The following is an 18,722-nucleotide window of genomic DNA, read 5'->3' on the forward strand; positions in this document are numbered from 1 at the left end:
AAGTACTTAATATTATTTTATGCGTTGCTTTATAATTTTACAAGTAGTATAAAATTAATTAGCTGGACGGACTCGTCTCGTATTAAATTTTGTGATTTATTGTATTATTACAATAATTATACATTTTATAGTAGAGTGGATATGCTAATAAATATATACATATAAACAATATATAAATTATGTAATTTAGACGTATATACCTTTTAATTGTACCTACATAAGCTATAGGCTTTAATTTATAGTATGCTTGATATATTATTTATATGTACCTTTTATATTATATTTTGTTTATAGAATGTTTTCAACATTTTAAATAACTTACCTACTCATAACAATAACTAATGAGTAAATATTTTATTTGATAGTAATTTTTTATTAAAATTCAAGTTAAAACCCAAAACTATACACATCAGGAGGAAATAAATTTAAAATTATAATCGCAGCCATCGTTCGTGAAAATAATTAACTTCACTTGAATGAAAAAAAATATGTGTTTTTTTTATCATAGTGGGTATACACATTACATAATATATGGTATATAAATATATAACCACTTAATTTTATGTTGGTGATTTGCATTAGAATTTAGAAGTTTTAGTCACACATATTTAACATTTAAATCGTATACTTTATCTTATAAGAATAAAATGTGTAAAACTTTGTAAAATGTTGATACTATAATTATACCTACTTTCATCATGTTTTAGTATAAAATATTGCTAGGCTACCAATCTGGTGTGTTAAAACTTAAAACTAAGGTGGATTATCCACCTTGGTTAAAACTAACATGATTAATGATTACAAATAACATTATAAAAGTAAGCTAGAAAGAAGATAAAATAATGAGTGAAAAGATGATGAAAACTTATTGTCTTTAAATTAGTTGTAGCTGCAACTCTTAGATTATTAAAAAAAGTTTTTTTCTGGGTATATAGCAATTAACATAGTGTAGTTTAGAGGAAAATGCCTAAAGAACTTTAATAATAAACTCTAGAACTATGAACTTTAAAGACTTTATATTTTTTCAAATAACATAATGTGTGATAAATATTATAAATAATATATATACCAATTTCACTCATCACAAAAAAACCCGATTAGTAGAACTAATTTCACGAGCATGAAATTGTTATCTGGCATTTAAAATAATATTAATCGAGGAAGTTAGTTTGATCACTCAAATGTCTGGGAAAAAAAAAGAAAAATATCTAGTGTTGAAAATGTGGTTTCCATTTAAAATAGAGAGTTAACTGCGCATGCTCAAAACTTAAGTATTTACATAAAATAAACCTCATTATTGCATAAATATATGACGAGCTCTATTGTATACTTTGATAAACAAAAACCGTGGAACTCTATCTCCCGATCTCCGCCTATACTGATTTCATTGTCGCTGCCAATTTACACGAAAAAAAAACCATTATATAGTACCTCTTAAACGACTTAAACTGATCATTTAGTAATTTATATGATGACTTATGAATATTTGTTAGCCATATATATTAATGTATTATATACTTCATACATTAACAAATACCTATAAATCACTCCTAATATGGTACCCTCTTATGCCGAGAGTATGTTTTTAAAATATTAAGGTCGTAACCATTTTTTTTTTTTGGTGGGGGTGGATTTAGAGTAACTAGGTATAAAAATGTTCTTTTGACTGACAAATTTTAGCCTTAATAACCGCAATAATATTTGAAGGAAAAATTAGAGGGGGGGGTCTGACCCCTTATCTCTCTGGCTACTGTCTTCTTTTAAATAATAAAGAAATACAAATCATAGTTCAACAATTAATAGCTCTATACGCTTAGATTACTTTGAGTGTTTCTATAGTTATTGTAGACAAATTATATAATATATATTATTGAAAAATAATAATGTATTATATACAACTCAGATTTTATAGTGTCTTATAAAAAGCTATAATTTTGGTTGCATGTACTCATAACTATTATATCGAATTTATTGATTCATAAATATAAGTTTGTAGATGTAATATAGATTATAAGTTATTACTGTAATCATTTTATTTAAAAAAATATTTAATAAAGTGTGATGCAGAACATTGTCTTGTCACATTTTTTCAAGATTATCATATTGACATAGTCACTTATAAAGGATTTGAAAACTAGAAATGTTCAGAATATTATATACAATGAGCTCATACATACGAAATGTCTATAGACTATAATGGAAATACGAAATTATTATTGTTTGATTTAACTTGGAAAATCGTGTATTCGTGCTTATGAGTACCTAATTGTTGGGGTATGATTTGAAACTATCGCAGTTGGGTGGCAACAATAAATTTGTTTATATCCAGTTTATCGACAAGCAGGCCAGATGTAATGCTTACCAGGGCAGGGGTTAATATATAACATAAAATGCGTATAAATATTTTGTCAATGATTATTATTATTTTTATCGATTTGAACCGCGAAAATCGAGTCAGACTATTATCATGGCGAACGAGTACTACAATACATTACACATATGGCACATATCTATATTATTAAAAATGCAAGTCTTGTTTTATTTTAAAAAAAATTATTAAAGAATAAAGTCAATAAAACTAAATATTTCGTGGAATGATGGTTTATTGAAGTCTTTTTCAAAAATGAACTAAAATCAATAAAACCGCCAATTATTCTTTACACGGCTGTCTACTTTTTAAGAAGTAAGTTTAATATATTTGATTATTTGAAAAATATACAATTATTTGCAATGATAAATATGCATATACAAATGCAATGGTATACATATATTTTAGTACTTTTTTTTAGTACCAAAATCACATAGGTGCCTACTGTTAACTGTTAAAACCCATACAACAAATTAACAATATTGCATTACCTAATAGATTGTTCATCGATGCTAATAACTACAATTTAACTAGCAGGTACAATTTGATAATTATGATGGTTTTACAATTTCTATTATCATTATTAGTTTATATTTATATTTTGTTTCTGTAATTTTGACTTTGGGAGAATACAATTTTAGATAGTACACGATGTTATCCCTGTTTATACTTTTATAGCTTTATAGCTATATAAGTAATAAAAAATAGATATACTTTTTCAAAAATAAAAATGACCTACTCTATGTATAATGTATTTTATGATGAGAATTTGTGCATCACAAACTAAATAATTAATATTAAGGCATATATCACACTTCATTAAACAACATTATATTAATAATATTCTCATAAGCGATATAAGTGAACAATAAAGTAAAGTTTCATTTTTATTGGATCGTAATAAAATCGTTAATTTAGAATCGTATATTCGTTTATTTAGTCATATTATACATGTATACTGTGAGACCTCCCCTAACGGACAACCTCTTAATAGCAAATACAAAATATCGGACTTTTTCTTGGAAACCAACTACATATTTTTTACTATCTAAACCCTCTGAATAGTGGATTAAACCTCCGAATAATGGACACATTTACAGTGACCGAGAATGTCCGATATTTAGAGGTTTCATTGTACATATTATATTCACCTATTAGTTTAATTTACAAGAGTACAGTTATAATATAGCTATACACAATACAGACCAATACACTATATTGTTTTGGAAAAAAACTTAATTTAATTGGTTATTAAATATTTTTTATGGCAATCTACGATTATATTCAATTAATACTTTCGAGCCGAATGAATACTTTTTCAAAAATACAATTTTAACTACCGAATAAATAATTTGTTTGATTGACATGTAATACGCAAACACTTTTATAGTGATTTGACGAATGTATAAAATTGTGGAGCGAATTTCAAGAATTTCTATGCGAGTAAAGATAGTTTGAAACATGAGCATAATATACCTCCAACGCAGCAGGCATCGAATATAATATTATTATAATATCATAATATACCATCGTATGACTTCATTATTTTTCCTCCAAAGCGTACAGTTTGTTAGTATTTGTTGATGTTTTTAATCCGAAAAAAATACGCACAAGTCGAAACTATAGCGAAGCACAGCAGTCCGAATCGATCGTCGGATTTTCATTATTGCAAGGCAAGCTGTATTTGCAGCGTGTATACATAAGATTAATGACTAGAAAAAAAATTACAAAATAAAATCCGCGCTTACGTGACAATCGATTTTTTTCCCCGTCTATAAACAAACATCGGGAACATAGAAAAAATAATAAATTAAAAACTATAATAATTTCCGAGAATGGGTATACACTGCTCCGCTGTCCGTGACGGCGGCCTCCCGTCTCCGCGGTCAGAATATAATAATAATAATAATAATATTAATATGCGTCTTGCGCACCACCTGGACGGGAAAGGGTGATGGTGGTGGATCGTTTAGATCTGACCCGTTTGTTTATACATCGTATATACAACAATACTCGGGTATGTATATGTATGTATTTAATATTATATTATATTGATTTGCAGCGTCAGATTCCGCAAATCTGCAGAGCTGAGAATCTATTTGCGGTCATCGACGAGTAAGCAAAACTCGATTTTGACAAACTGAAGATTTACTTACACAACGTACATAGGTACATACGTATTTCAAACACTATGATACAATATGCGGTATAGTCTAATATGTAATTCACCGGTATTGCCGTCCTATAATGTATATATATTATGCAGTATTAGAACACGGATCTATAATATATTAATATGGGACCATACGCTGTTTCTGACTCTGATGATCAACTTGAACCCGTTCAACAAAGATTTTTGAGATTCTCTTGTTTTGTCTTAGGCATTCCCCGTTTAGCTCACGATTATACCAATATCACTAACGCAATTGACCTGCCCACTCTTACTGAATGTAGAAGAGTATTAAATTTAAAATTCATTTGCTGTTTGATAACTAACCAAATTGATTCCCCCCGTCTTTGCTATCCCAAATAAATTTTAAAGTCCCTTCTCATACATCTCGTTTTTAAAAACCTTCCATATTCCAACAGAAATTATTTTTTTAAAATAGCCTCTAAGACGCATTATGTCACTTTGCCAATGAAGACCCTTCCTTTGATGATGGTTTGTTTTAATGTTGTTAACCTAACCTTGTTATTCTTTGGTATAATGTTCTATTATATTCATTGTTGTACTGTTACTTTTATGTTAAATGGGTAACCCGTGTATTTGTAAATATACTATAATAAATTAGCTGTCTCACCCGGTTTTGCCCATGCCAAAGATTTATTTTTTTTTAAAATATATTTGTAAAAAAATGCATATAATATATTGCAGATAATAATTCTATTATAATACGTACACGGCGTACACACATGGTAACATATTATGTAGGTAACCAATGGTAACCCTATAAACAAATTTAAAAAAATATATTATTAAAAAAAATGTATATGTGATCTATACGTTTTACCCTGAATATAAGGATTAAAAAAATAAAGTATAAGCACCTTCTAAGTCTTGAACAATTTATTAGGATGACTCTTGGTAGAAAATGGTCCAGTAGTTTTTGAGTCTATTAACTTCGCATAAACTAAAGAGGGTTAAACATATAGTGACCAACTATCGAAATTCTGAGTTTAAATATTATTATATCCGATCAATTATATTATGTAACTTGTGGCAACCATTTATAAACTTATACAAAAATCCCTTCGAAAAAAAGCCTTTCAGTTTCTCCCGAACTTCCAGAGCAACTTTTTCTATTTTTCTTTCCATAAAAGCCATCTTACATTAAAAAACATTTGAAAAAAGGGCAGGTTCATTGCAGCCGATCTCGATCGATGTGGTTATCAAAGAACCATATTTTACTTTAATTATACCTATACCTAGATATGTATAGGTACAATGTGTACCCAGAGGGTATATTATATTATATCTTCCTATTATAATCCTATGGTATTCAAAGTTCAAACGATATAATATAATAATGTATTATGATATTATATCTGTTGAAAAACTTTCGTTATTATACGCCATGACCTTGAGAGTGTTGTACATATATATATATGCGTCGCACAGAGCTTCAATGAGCGAGCTCACAAAACTTAAAATGTAACGAAACTCCAAATGTTATTCCTTAAAGGTCAAGTAAGACTGATTAGTTCGCAGTATTATATATTATACTTGCAGCATACCGAACAACCGATGTTAGTTATTGTATATTTTATCTTTCGGACAAAAGTTATGGGGTTGGTGTATTTCTGTAATGCATCATAAAATGTGTATAGATAGTAGGTGCACCCACCTAGTATTATAATATAATGTATTAGCTTGAGACAAACTTAGGTCCAGAGAACATGGCGGGGCTTCATTAAAAGAAAATTGGGATATCATCAGCAAGTCAGAAAAAAAAGAATATGTGAGGAACGAAGACTTCACAAAATCAACCTTATAGACCTAAATATATTATTTTGTACGCCAAAGACAAATTAGAGGGGATAGAGTCCATCGGACATTCTTACATTCAGCCAATATATGTACATTTGTACAAAATGTGATTTATTTATCAATAAACGATTGTCTTGGGAGGAGGAAAAGTTTACCGTCAGCGAAACTCTTCAGTCTAGGAAAATATAGGTACTGGTCTTAATTTAAGGAGGGAAGGTACTACTCGGGGAGAGTCGTCAACATTTTTTACGAATTTATAAAGTTCAGATATAAATAGGTATTTTGCGTTTGTACAATTATTTATTTAATCATTTTGTATATTCACACTTAATACTCAACTTTTGTAACTTGTTGAATAATAATATTACGATACAAAATAAGTATGGGAGATACATCCACACAGGTTTATGCTGCGTAAATTAAAGTCGCCAAAATCATAAAATCCGACTAACCTAAAATTATAGTAGGATTAAAATTAATTTCAATTTCAATATTGTAACAAAAATTACTGGCATTAATTTGCTTTTTTATTTAACATTTTTTAATTAATTTTTTTAATAGGTAATCCGATTGAAAAAACTAAAAATAGTCATTATAATTGTTGGGACTTGTATCTCCTATCTACATGGCTGCACAACTACAACACTAATAATATAATATTATATGATATATCGATATTATACCATATATAATATTATTAATATATTATATATGTGGTTAGATTACACAGTCCGCAGCTGACAACTGTAAGTTGTAGACAGTAGTCAGAGAAATCGACAGTTGTAACTATTTATAGTTAAATACAAAATGAATTTCAATTTTTGTGTGGTTATAATATAACTTAATGAATAGTGTTGACTCATTATTTCTAAGCGAGAACTGAAAACATTATTGGCCAACTTGATATTCATTACAGTTTACTTTATTACTTCAAACTGTTTCAGACGTTTATGATAATTGTTTTATTTACTCAGTAAAAATGTAAAATGCCCGACATTGTGAAGTGTCGAAACAAAAGAAAAATAATTCAAACAAAATCGTTTTCGTTTGGGCTATTTATAGGAATAAGAAAATTTCGAATATTATTTGTTATTTATAATTATTTAATTATTAATTATACATTTTTTGCTCGATCGAAAAACTAGAAAATTGAATTGACAGTTTCTCAAAAGTTGTAGTAAGTACAAATTTTAAAAAATGTTCAGCATAAATCGACAATAATTGTTGGGATAAATAATTTATTGACTTTACGGGGTGATCTTTATTTTTCAATTTTTTTTTATTTTGTAGAATCTATTTAGTGTTTATACATATATGCTTTTTCATGTGTTTTTAAAAATTAAAAAAAATTTAATTTATAGCCTTTCTAATGCGACTATCTATTTTTATCAGCGTCTGAAGTCAGAATTTTGACAATTTATTTTAGGTAATACTATAATATAATTTCCGAGTTTCCAACCATAGACCAAACTTGATTACTTTAAGCAGGTCAATGAAGTAGTTTCTTCAAAATTAAAGTAAAGTATGTATTATTCGTTCAGTGATGCACGACGTTAGCAAAAACCGTAGGTATCTTTATATTATAATATACATTTTCGGAAGTCTTTGTATTCACTACTGACCAGTGACCATATACCGTATGTACCTATTATATAATAGTGCAATGAATGACTAGACAGTTTGGACTATAGAGCAGGGATGGCAAACCTTTTGAACACTGCGTGCCCGAAATTACCTTTTTTTTAAAGAGTGCCATGAAAAAAATATTAAAAATATTATATTTTATAATGCTATAATTTGATTGTATAATTTTAATGTATTAGTATAAAAAGGTTAGTTTAGGTTATTATAGGTTCTATAATATTATACATTACCTATATAATATATAAATATATAATAGTAAACATTTTCACGTGCCTCCAGGCTACAAAATCTTTTCGAGTGCCCCCTCGGGCAAGAGTGTCATGGATTTGCCATCCCTGATATAAAGTATTTCATAATATAGTACAATCAGTAGACTATATATAATATACATTATGAGCTTCCACAAAACCCAGAAATGCAACAAATACTGTCATACTGACGCCAGGTAAACATCATGACTATTATAATATTATTGTAATTATTGTGACTGTATGCGTGCACAACTTCATCTAAAGTAAGAACCTGCAAGTCGGGTTTTATTAATTTAAATTTAGAAACAAAAAATTGATGATGTTGCATTTAACAGTTTTGATTGCGTTGCGTTATTCACCTACTATATCATAATAAGATATTATAACTGTAAAAATTGATTTTTCGAATTTTTTCATATATAAAGCACTCTTTGAACAATGCGACCGACGCTTATCTTCATTACTAAAAATGTACCTAGATAGTAGATAATCTCTCCATAAATAGGTCTATGCGATAAGGACTATAATTATTATCACAATTTTATCGCTATTCGCTAACCATCTGAACCGTGGTTCGTTTATAGGTATATAATATAGAGGTAGGTACCTACTTATAATGAATAATATTTTGCTGTACCAAAAATTGCAGTAGGTAGATTTAGTTATTATACTTTAAATGTTAATAGCCAATGTGTCTCAAGTCTTAACGTCTCCGCACATAAATGCAATATTTGTATTTATAGTAAACCTTGTATTCAAGTTATTAAAGTTATTGCAGTATAAGCTACAGTATAAAATACGGATCGAAAAAGAAAAAGCATGTCAAGATAAAATATTATTGTCTCTATTGTAGACTCTTTAGATTATTATATTGGTTCTTAAGTTTTGCTGTTTCTGAGATGTTATAAAAATAATTGATTTCGCTCAAATTGTAGCGTCAATGTCAAATGATATAATTTATATACTTATAGTGGCTTAGGTATATAACTATATAGCAGCTATAACGGTTTTTCCTTTAAATATCCCTACACTCGTTTTCTGTAAAGTTCGTTCATCAATCTTGCAAAGACGAAAACAAGTAACATAATAATCGTTGTACAGAACTCTAAAATAACCACAGCCGTATAGGAACCCATACACGAACAAAAAATTGAACCAAAGAACAAAATTCTTGACTACGCGTGGCGTGGCGTTACTGGCACAGTAACACACTCGTATATAAATATATATAATATACATAGACATATTGTATGGGTATATAAGTACCTATTAAATTTGTAACTTAGCTCATATTGCCTTGAAAAATATGATAAACACGTACGGCTTTGTATATTGTACATACTATATAGGTAGATATAGGTGAATGATATGCCGTTCATAATAGGTATTAGGATACCTATATATTATAGCTGGGATATACAGGTGTATATAACCTACAAGTCAATACGTACCTTATATACAATTGTATACTATTCCAATCCATAACCAGTGTGGATATTGGCTATATTTATATCAATAAAATATTATAAATAATACCGATATTACTAATTAACAGTATGCACTTCCCTATATCAGAGTTTAGTACTCAAAACGCGCTAAACTAGGTATATTCGTGACATTTTAATCTACAGCTGGTAAAATATGTGCTATACTTAATAATTAATAGTATAATATTAACTAATACTTAGCCATATGGCCATATGGAATCTTGAAATTCAGTCAATATCGTTACTTATCTTTTCATTAAACAACTACCGCCATGTATTAGATTAAGAAACTGATATTTTTTACAGTATATATGTCTATACCTAAAAGATAAAAAAAATAAGATGTGCATATCTAAATAATATAAGTACAACAATTAACTAATGCCAAATATATTATAACTACATGCAATCAAAAGTACTGGTTTCAGTTACGTTATGTCATTTGCAGGTGGGCACTTACCTATAATATAAATAAGAAAATAAACATACAGTAAGTACCTTATAATAAATAAATAAACACATCAACAAAATAATATTTAACAAATATATTATACCTATGGGTAATATAGCCATATAGGTATACAGCACATACTTTTTAAAAATTAATGAATTGAAAATTCATATAAATTATATTTTTGGAAAAAAATACTTAAGAAATGTGAACATTTTTGTATGCAGTGTGCATATTATTGGTATAACGGCTGAAAATGTATGATTAATTAAAACACAATATTATAATAGATTATCAGTTAATAGATAATTGACCAACGTATTTGTGTTTACCTACGGACTATGGTCAGTGAAAACTTAAGGGACTCTGGATTTACCAATGTAAATCATCGTGTTTATCTCGTAACCACGTGCAGATATAAATTATGATGTAAACATTTTATTAATATTCCTATACTCTGCTCCGCGAGAGAAGTAACCCGTTTCGCGCATGCAGACTGACGGCAGTGACTACTACGATGCCCCGTTTCCCGCACTTGGTGCCATTTAATGTGGCGCTGTGCCGCTGTGGTGTTAACGATTGCGATCGTGCAACGTCGATAAGTCAAATATGTGAAGAATGCGATTCCTGATGGATTTTAACGCGATTTGGTTGGGACACGGGCTACTTCTCTCGTGGCGTGATGCATAGTATAATGTACTATGGTATATATTGGTAAGTACACGATTTAGATTAGTATTATATAGGTACAGTACATAATAGTATACGTCATGTTATTCACTAAACACTACACGCGTGAAGTGTATACCTATATATTAGGTATACACCAACGTCATATCGCATTACCATTTGTATGGGTAACCTACCAAAGTGCTCCTAATATTATTACTATTATTATTTATTACCCAGGTACTGTTGTTGTTGTTGTTGTCGAAGGTACTACCTATACACTTGGCAGCAGTAGATTAAACATTATAATATCATTAAATTAAATATTTAATCGTAATCAATATTATATTTACGACATCTGATGTCGGCAAGCACTTCGGCTGCGGGCTGCGACGCGCGTGCAAGTGGCGGCCGGCGTGTGTGAGTATGCGTTTGCACGTGACAAGCGGCCGCGCGAAACGGTCAAAATCGAATTTGCCCGCCAAACCCCGGCTGGCCGCCCGGCCAATAGGTTCGGCCGGCAAGCCGCCGCGTCGGCCAATCGGAACGCCGGGAATTGACGTCAGCGCTAAATTTAGAAAAGCCGGGCGCGAAAGGGTGTGGGGGGGACGACGGGGCGCACCGGCAGCGTGCCCGAGTGTCAGTGCCGTACGTTCAGTTCCGCGATGGTCGCGAAGCGGCGTGCGTTCTTCTGTGCGGTTGCTGCTCCTGTAATTTCTGCTGCGTCCGTTGTTGTTTTTACGATCCCGACCACCGATTATTGCCGCTTTCGTCTTCGCCGCAGTTGTGCCCGGACGACTTGAGCTCGAAACCGTTTTCGGTAAGTACTCAGACACATATAACTGTATCGTGTTCACTAGGTTTATGCCAAGTATCTGCAATTTTTTTTTTCTCCACTTCCCCGTCTCGATACCAATAATTGTATATTATTAGGTGTCCTAGAACAAGACTTTTATTGATGGTAGCTACACACAAGGTACAGGATAGAGCCTTTTTTAACCTGTAGAGAGGTTGTTTTTTTTGTTTCATTTTGTTAGGTGTCTATCTGTCTGTATTTTATTAGCTATAATACTTACAATAGTAAGAGTAGATAGGTATGAGTAGACATGTATAGGTCATAGGTAGGTACATAAAACCATAATTAGTTTCCTTTAAAAATCACTGACAATATGCGATTTATTATTAAATAGGTAGGTAGGAGGTATAATTATATTCTTAAGGTCTTAATTGTTACTATAATGTATGATTTATTGCGAAATTAAAAATGAAAATAAAAATTAACAATAAATGTTATAAAACTATGTTATTGTATAATTACAGATTTTACTTATTTTCTAACCAATTTATATATCAAAAGTAAACCGATTTGTACTAGATACCAATTTTTTTTAAATCAAATAATTGATAAGAATTTAACTATTTATCGTCAGTAATTTATACTCATTATATATACCTATATAATAAACCCGATAATTCGTATTTTCATTCATGATCCACGGTCATCAAAATATAACCTTTAGCAACGTAATCTAAATGAACTCATGATGTTTATATGCTATGGTAAATTTATCAGTATACATAATTAATAGGTATACAAGTAATTACTCGTATATAATGATAAACTGCAGTTATTCCTGTTCAACTATGAGAATAATATATAAGTAGATAATTTAAACGCGTTAATTTACTTAAAACTATATCACGAACAATGTTAGAAAAAAATATAAGCATCCACGCAATCACATTTTTCGAATATTTTGAGGAACATTAAATCCAGCACATTACAATATTTACATCGCAGTGTTATAATCATTAATTCATCTATAATTTTTCATGCATAAAAGTGCATTAATTATTTAATTTACTTCGTTTACGCTATAACGAGGACGTTATATGGCACGTGTCTATCGTTTATCCTACGCAAGCTTCAGCCTCAAATAATCACTTAATTTATGTGTTATAAGTAGTTGTAAGACGGCTGTTGTACTAAGTTAATGATTCTTTCGAATAAAAATTAAAAGTAAAAATAATATATCACATGTTTACTGTTTATTTTTAGTATTCAATTATTTATACAGGGTGATTCAAAAATTATGTTAACCCTCCTCCCTTTAATTAATGAGTCAATTAAATTTATATCATAATTTTGAAATATTTTTGTATATTTACTGAAAGAGTATAAGAAAAAAATATTATCAAATACTTAGATTGTTATGTCATTTAAGGAATATTCTATGATTTATATTTATAATTATTACCCAATTTTAATTAAGCTTGGTTTATCGTCCTTAGTTGATAGAAGAAAAGCTGTTAACCTGAAATTTCTTCGCCTCATAATAGATGGCTGTATTGATTCTCTTGTTTCACTTTCCATGATTAACTTTAAAATCCCTTACTCTTCTACCCTTCAAATTTATCCATTTTTTATTCCAAAATGCAATACCAATTATTCTGATATTCAGGCAATCATTAGAATGATGCGTATGGCAAACAGTGATCCATCATTTTTTTTATTATTTGTCGTATCTTTTATTGTGTTAATCACGTTTTTACTTATTGTTATTGTTGTTATTCATAGTTAACATTTTAATTAGTGTTATCATATTATGTATAATTGGGCTCAGCCTGTATTGTTGATAATAAATAATACAAAGTTATTTTGTTCAAATTAGAACCACCACCGTTATTGAAATTGGAGCTAAGCATAGGACTTTTTTGAAAATGTTTATGTATCTATAACAAGTATAGTTTCTGAATTATTAAAATAAATTAATGGACTAATAGATAGGGATTATAAATATATAAGGATAAAATTATTCAACTATTCATTAAAAATAAGATTTTTATAGGTTTAATAGAAATCTTTATTTTTAAATGACTATAGATACTATATAGACTATATTTTTGTGTTAAACTCACTGTATAAACGTATCTATAAATTGTTGTGAAAGCGAAACAAATATTTGTTTTACATATAATCAAGTAGGTGTAAGTTGACAATTAATATTTGTATGCATATCATTAATTAAAAATATTTAATGACTCTTTATGTGGGGTATCATTAAATTTTTGCTGTTTTATTTGACATTTTTATATTGATAAATAGATAAGACATTTTTGCATTTATAGTTTTTATAGTTTTTACTACGATATTTATGGCAAAAAAACGAAAATACATATACCTTCATAATTCTTGACACTTGAGTATGAGCACTCGATCATTGTTTACTTTAAGATTCTATTTTTTTTTATCCATAAAATTAATAAGTACTTGTATTTTATTCACTTTAACAAATACATATTGTATCTTTTTACTCCCTTAAAAACAAATTATTGTTAATCAGTTATAAAATGTTTAGTTCCTCTTCTCTACTCTTCAAGCTATTTTGAAGTTGTACCAATTAAGATTTTTACTAACCACGTGTATTTTGTGTTGTAATGTATAATACCTATCTATCTACATTCTACACATGCTAAACTATAATTCCGTTGTCTGATATATTTTACCCCAATATAAAAAAAATATTTTAAGTATATTTTTTTATCTATCTTTACTGATTAGATAAATAATATTAATTTTCCTTCTTGACTGTACAATGTGATGATGAACATAAACAATATCCGTTAAAACATTAGTTACTGCGCCATAAATGTAAGTATACCTGTATGTTTATCTTGAATAATTATGTCAAATATTGAGTAATCGGCAAACAGTTTTGCCAAGGATGTAGGCAGGTATCTACCGTAGAACTTGTTCATATAAAGTCTACAAGCTACATAATTATCGGAAATGCGTGTGTATACCATTTTAAAATAACTAAGAATATCAAGATGTTTGTGTCTATAAGGCTCATGACAAATAAGTGCAAGATATGGCTCATAGTTATGCTAATTACACAATACAATCTGTTTTCGTTACATCTGATAATATTAATAGAAATTTAACAAAAAGTTACTTTTTACTTGTGGATTTTCTTAGATGAAAAAGAGGCACGGTGGTAATGAAAATAATATATACACATATATATTGTCAATTAAAATCTCCAGGTAGTTTTCTATCCTTATATAAATACTAATTACTTATTAGAAATTAGTTCATTGAATTAAATTGTGTATTTGTGTATATAATGATATATATTATAATTATGCAAATATTAGGAATACAAATTTAATTGACAGGTTTTTCTAGTATCCTTTTAAGATAACACGCTTCCAACTATTATCAGATCTATATCAGATAAAATTGCTTAGGTTTATGGTCAGTTTTAATACTATAAGTTCCAGCAGTAAATTTTAAATTTTATTATTATAAACTATAATTATACTGATAAAACAAAATTGGTTATTAGCCTAAAAATTATTTTATTCTTGAATTATTGTAATATTTTATTTGTAATTTATGATTATTTTTGTGTATACACATACGCATTTAATAATTATTAATACCTTGGATTAAATACTGTTAACACATTTTTTTGAATAGAAATATGTTACAACTATTATTGCTATTAATTAAATTAAACAAATATTAATACTTCAGAGTCATTTTTAATAAATGTAATTGAAATGCACCTATATTTTTTTACAGTAACCTAAGTATGTCGATCATATAGTTTGTTTTATAATTTGAATTGTATTTAAAAAAAAAAATTGTTCCATAAGACACTGTAAATATACAACAATATAAATTATAAGCAATAATATATTATAAAATTATAATCGGATCGTTTGAACAGACATTCAAATTTTAAATCCATTGCTATTTGTGATTTTGGTCGTAAATTTGTGTTGAATGTTTATGTCTTTTACTTTTTTTATCGCTTATGAACATAATATAACATACACCTTTATGGTACATATAGGTGTATGTAATCGCATATCTGCATTAAATATATATATTATGTATCAAGTATAAATACATATAATATGTATTGAGGTTAGTAAGATAGATTTCAGACCACACAATGTAAAGAACGAAATAGCTTCTTACTTTAGTATAGGGTTTTGTGGTGACCGGAGACTTAAGGAGAATAAATATACGCACAGCAAAAATTAAACAACTGCTCAAACCAACCTTGGACGTTTACAAAAATATGTTTTTTCGCTATAATTGTATAAATTTATGTTTTAGTTTAGTGGAAAGCTCCAGACATCTCTCCGAATTCAGATCATTTATAGCTAATTTGTTTATTATTTCGTTATGACTCCCGGCGGCTTCAGTGGAAATAATTTTAATTAGTTTATATATGTATATGTACAATTATAATATGTTGTGATATTAATTTTTTACATTCATTTAATTTTCAACGGTGAAAGCTAAGCTATATTTGTTTATATATGGGTATGCTGGCAAATGATAAATCGTAAGTCATGAATCTAGTGAATATTAAATACTCATAGAGGTATATGTATTACTATATAGTTGGGGTCAGTATAATGTAGATATGTAGTGTACACTATTACATTAATATTTACATCTATAAAGGAAACAAAATGTTAATATCATCCTCTAAACATTTAACACATACATGCCTATCTAGTATGTTGCCTAGCAATTAATTCTGTTACATACCTATTATTTTTGGTCATATGACGTGTATACTCTTGAAGGTGCACTAAGTATTTAACGATAATCAATTATGATTGCTCCAAAGAAGTTGAATTATTAACGTTTTAAAAGTTGTTTCGAATGAGAGCCAATAAAGGAGTAAAAAATAAATGTTAGCTCTTAAGTGCTCTTCACAGAAAGCAATTTCGTATTCAGCCGCCCATATGCTCCTTGTATAGTATCCATACAATGTTTGCCAGAGAATATAAATAAAAAATTATTGATAAGCAGTAATTATGATAATTGTGTATTTGTAACTAAGTTTAAGCAAAACTGATTAAATATTTCACATTAGTACAATGAAAAACTTTCACGTATGATAATACTTGTATTGCATACTCAATTATTTTAGACAATGCTCTTATAAAATTCACATGACTTTTGAGTCTTGACTTGGCACAGTATTTTTTATTTCATTTTTTTTTGCAATATTTGACATTTAGTTTGACAGTCTTTTTTCTTTGTTGTAATAATTATTCTTAATTGACATACTATAGTACTATACAAATAAACACTCAACGGCTGTTTTTGTAAATTATTATTTAATTGGTGTTTAATATCCACTAAATTATTACGAGTTCTCACTACAATTTTAAACCCTAAACAATGTTTTTTTTTAAATACTATAATACTTAAATGAACGGTTTCCTATGTACGTAATTATATTTGCAGTAATTGCAAATAATAGCAAGCATGAAAGAAATCTGTGAGTGTCCTTATAAAAATTCTGCCCAACAGGTGACCGATCTTTTGACCTACAACTTGCACGCCACAGGGTCAATACGTGTCATACGAAAAAATCTTTAGATAAGCCGTGCAAATTAAACAAATATTATTGGTCCATAATTTTTTTTGTGTCCACTAGAGTTAACCGGTGTATGGGTTGTTGCTTAAACTTAAATAATTTGTTTAGTGTCTTCCAAAATCTATTTTCTATATCTGAGCGCACGGCAGTGAGCCAGGCCAAGTTCAATCAGCATGCTGTGTATCTTTATGCATGAACCAATTCATCAATTTTTTTCACCCACATATTTCTGTTTCTCGTATTTTGAAATTTGAGATATTGATAAAGCTTGATTTTGCTTCAGTTGAAATTTGTATATAAATCATACCCTTATAAACACAGTTACAATGATAACTTTTATGATTTGCCTCTTCTTAATAAATGCTGTTTTGTTGTTGTTGTTGTTGTTGTTGTTGTTGTTGTTGTTGTTGTTGTTGTTTTTGTATAAACAATTCTGAAACCAACAAATGAAATCCCCATAAAAAAAACCTAACTATTAAAAAAGGCCAACTAAAATATGGCTTAACAAAAAAAAGTCAGTTTATCAAAGTAATAATATCTACATTGTGGCCAAAACTACTCATTCTTTATTCTGTGATTTTACTTTACCCCGACTTCCATGGGCAACAGTACTCTTTTATTTTTGTTGCTTATCACTTGTCCAGTTTCTTAGCAACCTAACGAGTGAATGATGGAATGGATATAACTTAGAAAAAAATAAAAGAATCAAGATCCCCACATAAAATAATCAGCCCATTAAAGTAGAGATATCCACGCTGAGATAAAGCCTGCTGTAACCTCATTAAAATAATTTTGACACTTAAAAATGAAAAATCGTACTTGCGGGGCATCTGCGTACCAGGCGTTGACAATGCTCAAGAGGCCAATTCAGAAACTGGCCAAGTGTTAAGCAATAAAAATAAAAGATAATAGTTGCCCATGAAAGTAGGAGTAAACTGAGCTCACTTAAGAAAAAGTTAATTTGCACCTTGGCCACAATGTATGTATCACTACTTTGACAGACTACCTTTTTTTAAGTGCTCTAACCTTTGGCTATTTTTAATGAATAGGTTTTTGATGTACAAAATATGTTTCAGTATGTAAAAAAAAATAACAAATAATTTAGAGGCTAATTCAATTAATATCCGATAAATTATTTTTAAAAGTCTTCTCTATTGAAAGCTATATAACCTACGATTATTCATAGTTACATAACTACATAAATGATACACCAATCATGGTGCCCCTTGCCCCCTTTCATCCTTTAATAATGCGTTTATTCATATTCTAGTTTTTAGAATTTTTAGAATTTTTTACACACTTTAAGCCCCTCTTTAAGCCGTATTCTAATACACACTTTTTTTTCAAATAAGAACTACTTTTTTTTCGTTGTACATACACAACTGCATTTTTATTGGGTGGTATTTTTTAAAATGTCGACGTATCTAAATCAATAAGTGAATTAGCCGTTT

At 28.9% G+C, this 18,722-nt stretch overlaps 1 protein-coding gene across 2 annotated transcripts in view; it reads left to right on the forward strand.

Annotated features, from left to right (window-relative positions):
* The first annotated feature begins 11,482 nt into the window (after positions 1–11,482).
* Positions 11,483–18,722, forward strand: part of LOC111035348 (activating transcription factor 3-like) — a 33,219-nt gene continuing 25,979 nt past the window's right edge. The window contains exon 1 of one of the 2 annotated variants that reach the window (XM_022316931.1): positions 11,483–11,678. The gene's annotated coding sequence lies outside the window, so the exon portion shown is untranslated. The remainder of the gene's footprint in view (positions 11,679–18,722) is intronic. The other variant, XM_022316932.1, reaches the window with a different exon arrangement.

Source organism: Myzus persicae, unplaced genomic scaffold, assembly GCF_001856785.1.
Source record: "Myzus persicae strain clone G006 unplaced genomic scaffold, MPER_G0061.0, whole genome shotgun sequence".
NCBI lineage: Eukaryota > Metazoa > Arthropoda > Insecta > Hemiptera > Aphididae > Myzus > Myzus persicae.